Below are 6,434 nucleotides of genomic sequence, written 5' to 3' on the forward strand. Positions count from 1 at the left end.
AAATAAATAAAAGGCTTAGCGGTGCCCTGTAGTCCCGCTCCTAGGAGCTAGCGGTTCCAGTTTTTTCCTTTATTCCATCTTCACGTCCTGAAGTCCGGCGATCCTCCACTCCGCGCAGGCCTTGTCCTTCCCGAGGGTCCAGATGTCCAGAATTACAAAGTCCTTGATAAGAGTTTGTGCCCTTCTGGTCGTGGTGATAGTGTCTAGCTCCTGCTTGTGATAGACACAGACGTTACGGCCCTCCCACAGGATCTGCTTGACAACATTGATGACACGCCAAACGCACTTAGCTGTGCTGGTAGTGATTCCTCCCGCAGGCCCATAGAGCACAGTCTCAGCGGTCATCTTGGCCGTGTCAGCAAACCTGTTTAGGAAGACAGAGACAGAGAGCCAGACACTGCCAGCCACAACACACTCCCAGAAGATATGGGCTGGTGTTTCTCTCTTGCGGCATTTTGCATAGGGGCATGTTTCTACTTGGGCTAGTCCCCTCCTGAACATGAACGCTCGAGTGGGGAGTGCACTGTGGACGGTGTTCCATGCTATATCCTTCTGGACATTACTGAGGCAGCTGTGAGACACATTCTCCCAGATTTTTTGGCTTTGGGTGAGGGAGAAAGTAGCTACTTTTTCAATTTCCTGGGAACCGGCAAGATATTTAGTTACAGCCTTGTATTCCCAGGAGGCCAATTTTGCTTTATCTAAGCCCAATTTATATATAGTGTCCCTTAAGGTTCTATAATACAATGGGGGGTCCCAGGAGTACGGCACGGTGTTATCAATAGTGCAGAGGCCCAAGGCCCTGAGACAGGTGGCAAAATAGAAACGATTCATGTAACATACCTTCCTGTCCAGGGCCTGGATGTTCTTGATAGTTTGCGTGAGCCCCTGCACTCGGGTGAGCTGCACAACGTCCGGGACCCCCTTACCTCCCTTCTTGTCGGCTTTACTCAGGGTGGCTCGCTTTACCCTCTCCATCTTGCTGCCCCAGATAAAGCGGTGGATAATGCGGTCCACCACTTTTTTGGTGGTCCTGTCTGGGGGAAAGATTTTTCCTACATAAGAGAGGATGGGGAACAGTATAGACTTGGTTATTAATACTCTACCCGTCATTGTTAAGGATCTTGTGCTCCATCCGCCAATCTTTTTACGGACCTGGTTAATGGCCGCCGTCCAGCTCTGGGCCCCCGAGCTATTGTTCTCGAAAATGAGGCCCAGAATCTTGATTTTGTCCTTTTTGACAGGGTACATGTCCGACAGTTCCCTATCTACCTGCCAATTTTTAGACACGTAGACTTCGCTCTTGGACTTATTAATCACTGCCCCGGTCGCCGTGCAGTACTTCTCAAGGATATTACTAATCCGAGGTACCGACGATGTGTTGGTGCAAATGAGTGACACATCGTCCATATATGCTGTTGTTTTGACCTGGACCCCGTTGGATCCAGGCAGCTGGAAACCAGTTATATTGGTATCCCTACGAATTGCCTGCAGGAGGGGTTCAATGCACACGACATATAGCAGTGGGGATAGTGGGCAACCCTGTCTGACCCCTGACTGGATAGATATTTTACCAGTCAGGTGCCTGTTCACCAAGACTCGGGTACTAATGTTTGTATATATGGTTTTAACCCACTCCCTAAGTCCAGGAGCGAATTTCATCTGGTCCATCACTTTGTACATATATTCATGGCTTACCCTATCGAACGCCTTCTCCTGGTCAAGGTTGAACAGGCAGAGGGGATGGTTCCGTTCTCTAGAATAAGCCAGAATGTCCCTTGTTAACATTAAAATATCCGTGATGGACCTCCCTGGGACGCCACAAGCCTGGTCGGGGCCAATGACAAAAGGGAGGTGTACTTGTAGCCGGAGCATCAGAGCTTTGGCTAGTATCTTGTAATCCACGCAAAGGAGGCTGATTGGGCGCCAATTCCGTAGATCTTTAACTTCCCCTTTCTTATGAAGGAGAGTAATTACACTCTCCCGCATAGAAGGGCCCAACCGCTTCTCCCTGTAGACCGCTCTGTAGACCTCCGCTAAATGGACTTTTAGCGTGTCCCAAAAAAGATGGTAATACTCACTCACCCGGGATGCCATCTGGACCTGGCGTCTTACCGGTGTTCATGGTCTTAACCGCCTGGGTGAGCTCCTCCAGCGTGAGTTCTGGGTCCTTCTCCTCCTCCTCGTCGTCCCGCACTGAGTCAGGCTCCAACTGGCTCAGGAACCACTCTATCAGGGTGTCATCTGTAGCTTTGATGTTATACAGGTCCCTATAGAAGTTCTCTACCACTTTTTTCACTCCCTCACTATCCTCTACTATCCTCCCCCTGCTGTCGAGCATGGAGGACATCAAGTGCCGCTTCTCCCTCGTTTTCTGGAAGAAGAAGCGAGTACACTTTTCGTCTTCCTCCATTTTTTGCACTTTTGCATTGTGCATGACCTTTCGTTGTTCCTCCCTACAAAGCACTGAAAGATCTAGCTTGGTCTGGGCTATCTCGTCGCTTACAGGGAACCCCCGAAGCTGAAGCAGGCTCAGACGCTGGAGGGCAGCATTCAGGTGTTTATATTTGGCCCTCCTTTCTTTTGCTTTCCTCTTGCCTGCTGCTATGAAATAACCCTTAGTTCTGATTTTGACCATCTCCCACCACTCTATAGGGGAGTTGAATAGGTCACGCAAAGTGGTCCACTCAACAAGCCTGCTCTTATAGGCTGCAGCTATGGAGGGGTCATCGAGTAAGGAGGTGTTTAATTTCCAAACCCCTGACCCCATCTGGGAGGTCTGAGGGACCTGCAATGTTACCTGCAGGAGCCTATGGTCAGAGAAGAAGACGGCCTGGGTGTCTACTGCCGTCTTCGTAAGGGAGCTGGTATGCAGGACGAGATCTATACGGGAGAAGGAGGTCCCAGATGAGCTCACCCAGGTAAAGGGAGGCACCAGGTCCTTACCTGCATCACACAGGGAGAAATCAGATATTACGGAGGACAAAACTCTACTAGAGTGGTCGTTGCGTGGCCTGCTCCGGTCTACGTCCCTCAGAGCACAATTGAAGTCACCTGACACGATGACGGGTACGTTCCCCAGCAGGAGTGGACGCAGCTGTGGAAAAAATTGAACTCTTTCGTTTTGGTTAGTGGGTGCGTAGACATTGACCAGTCTGAGGGGAGTGTTGTTGTATGTCACATCCACGCTCAGAATTCTACCAGGTTCTACCTCCCTGCTGCTGCGGGAGGTAATAAATGGGTTTTTAAACAGGATACCTACTCCGTCGGCTCTGGCTATGTTGGAGCCCGACCAGAAGGAGTCCCCCAGGGTCCAACTCTCCTTCAGGTCCCTATAATCAGGGCTCGACGAAATACCACACTCCTGCAGAAAGATGAGATCTGCTTTCAAGTTAGCTAGATAGTTTAGTACATCAAATCTTTTTTGTGTCTCCCTGATGCTCCTGACATTAACAGACACACATATCAGGGCCATCAGGGTAGCTAACAAGAAAAGGAGTCGCTGCGTCCACCCCATAGCGACTATGATTGGGAGGTCGGGACACTCTTTCTACCCTTAGCTCTACGCTTGCTTCGAGGGGGCTTGGGCTTATTTGCAACTCCCATCACCCCTGAGAAGGTACTCACTGCTGCCTCGTCCAAGAAGGCACCGTCTTTATATGCACAGTACGTGGAGTTGTTGGGGCTATTCAACTCCCCACAAGGTAAGTCTGGTGGAACTTGCTCAGGGCCCCTCGGAACGTGTGGGTCAGCTTTGTCCTGGGGGGGGGGTTATGACAGACAGCATTCTTTGGCTGTTACCGTCTGTTGAATTGGAGCTGTTAGCAGACTTCTGGCTTACCGCGTCCAGGGGTATTCCCATGTCCTCCAGTGCTGTATCTAGGAGGACCTCTAGGGGGCCCCTGGTTTTGCCCATACAAGGGAGGGGGTCAAGGATGCTTTGAAGGGAGGCCCTTCGCTTGAAGAGGGTCATTGCTACCGAGGTACTGCTGGTCAGGGAAGGTGTTGACCCCGACCTCTCCCTCGGTGCATTAGTGAACACCTCTTCTGCGAGGTGTGCTAGGGTTTGTGCCAACAACTGGGAAGGCTGGCTGGGGATGCCCTGGCTGGCTGCTACCTGCCCACTAGGCGGCAGTGTAGCCGTCCCACTCGCCTCCGTCTCTGCCTGCGAGGGCAAGACTGGGGACTTTGTGTGGACATTAGCTGGTTTTGGATCTATGGGGGCCACCTGCAACTTGCTGTCTTTGATCCTGATCTTCTTTCTTTTCCCCCCCTCGTCTCTACCCTTTCTTTTCCCCACCCTCTGCTGGTTCTTCACTCCCTTCCCCTCCTTCTCACTCTCACTTTCACTGTCGCTTTCGCTTTCCTCCCCCACGGACTCAATCCTTATGGCGTCATAACGAGAGCCGAGGGGGAGTGCTGGCGCTGAGAGGGCCCTACTCAGGGGGGGGCCGCTGCTGGGTCCGGGCTCCCTCCCTGCCTCGTGTTCTGCATCAGAGGAGCTACTGGAGGAGCTAGTGGAGTGGCTGTTGTACTCTCTCTCTGGGCTGGGGGAAGGGGTCCTCGTAAAACGGGACATGTCTCGGGGGCGGGGGGGTGAGGGGGGTGCTGGTGATGATGGTGGTGCTGGAGTCTGGGTCTTGGATACTGTTGGTGGTGATGTGGACTGATCTTTGTTACTTGCTCCCTCTTCCTGCTCAGGCCTAGGCTTGTTCGTGTTTGCCTTGCTGGCTCTGGCCATGTTGGCATAGGAAGAGGGGCAGTCCTTAAACAGGTGCCCCTTCTTTCCACACAAATTGCACTGCCTCTCTTCTCTGCAGTGGCTGGTCTCGTGGGGGGCGCCGCAGTTCCTGCACTTGACTACAGTACACGCGGCCGCCAGGTGTCCTAATTCCCCACATTTCCTGCAGAGTTTTGGCATCCCATTATAGAATACCAGCCCTCTGTTGGGCCCTAACACTATGGAGTTTGGAATGTGGCGGACGCCTCCAATGCCCGATGGATCAACATTAAGGCGTACCAGCCACTTTCTGGCTCCTGTCCAAACCCCATCTTCATCTGTAATTTTCCTCCCTTCTGATGACACCCTCCCATAGCGGTTAAGCCATGTTGTAATATCATAGTCGCTAACAGCCTCATTGAAAAATTGGACAGTAACAACTTTCATTTCTCTGTCTGTCAGTGCATCCACACAAAATTCTTTGTATGGAGCGAGATATTTATTCTCCCCCCAAAAGGACCACATTTCTTGTAACTTTTGGGGGTTCCTAAAACTGACCTCAAACACTTCCTTAAGCCCTGGCAATTTCACCAAACAATTCAAGTCAGAAGGGGAAAAACCCATACCCCTCTGAAGAATGGTCCGGCTGAACTCCAGTCTCGTCAGTCCTGGTTCCGTTTCATCTTGCTTGTTTCTTGTGAAGCGCACCGCATTGTGCCTCCTGGTCTCCTGGGTTGGCCGGAACGCCATCCTTCAGCTGGCTCCTCCGATTGGGGTGGGAGAAGCCTCTGGACGTCCGGGTTGTCTCTCTCTACGGAAAAGAAACAACGTAAGCCCCGGTTCCATCTCCTGCTTCCAAAAATCAATTTAATATAGACGGGTCCCCCTATGGGGGACGTATCAGATATTAAACTGATAAGAACAGATTTTTTTTTTGTTTTTAAAGTTTTTATTTATTTTCCGTGGACAAAAATCATAAACATATAATCAAAAAACTCAATACAATACACATGAAAAAAAACAATATCATATTACAGCCACGTCATAAAAACTTTCCAATAAAAACAAGGTCTGAAAGGACAATCAGATTAAAACAACTTCCATTTGAACAAGACAGTTTATGCGTCAAAAAACAACCCGCTTCACCCCCTATCATAAGACCATGAACCGGCACGAGTCCAAGTGGCAGGCACAGCCCAACAAGTGCTCCATCTCTCCCGGGCGATCTCTTCTCCTTCCCGCAGCGCATCCTGCATCTGATATTCTCTGAGCCTCTGACAAGCCAAAATCTTCACCTCCCCCGAGGTCAGCAGCTTTCCTTTAAAAACGAAAAGATTTCTTGCCTTCCACATGGCTTCTTTAAAACAGTTCAGTAAAACCCACAAGCATGTCCATTTTTCTTTCACTACAAACCCAGGCTTAACCCCGTGCAGCACCATTGCTTTTAAAATGTTTCTGTTGTTTAGAAACCCACTCAGGGTGTCTTCGGCCTCCCGCCAAACTTTTTTGGCTTGTCCACATCCCCAGAACAGATGCGCTGCGGTTTCTTCTGCCCCACAATCCTTAAAAGGACATCTAGGGGACTTCCCGAGGTTCCTGTGATACATAGTCGCCCGTACTGGGAGGATCTCGTGTACCGTCTGCCATGCCAAGTCCTTGTGCCGGTTCATGAGTCTCGGGTGAGCTACTTCCAGCCAAATCCCCTCCACAACCT

The 6,434-nt window shown here is 50.7% G+C and overlaps 1 pseudogene; it reads right to left on the reverse strand.

Annotated features, from left to right (window-relative positions):
• Positions 1 to 5,489: 5,489 nt before the first annotated feature.
• On the reverse strand, positions 5,490 to 5,697 carry LOC131736112 (U2 spliceosomal RNA; annotated as a pseudogene).
• Positions 5,698 to 6,434: the final 737 nt, after the last annotated feature.

The sequence above is a fragment of the Acipenser ruthenus genome, unplaced genomic scaffold (genome assembly GCF_902713425.1).
Source record: "Acipenser ruthenus unplaced genomic scaffold, fAciRut3.2 maternal haplotype, whole genome shotgun sequence".
In the NCBI taxonomy this organism is placed as follows: domain Eukaryota; kingdom Metazoa; phylum Chordata; class Actinopteri; order Acipenseriformes; family Acipenseridae; genus Acipenser; species Acipenser ruthenus.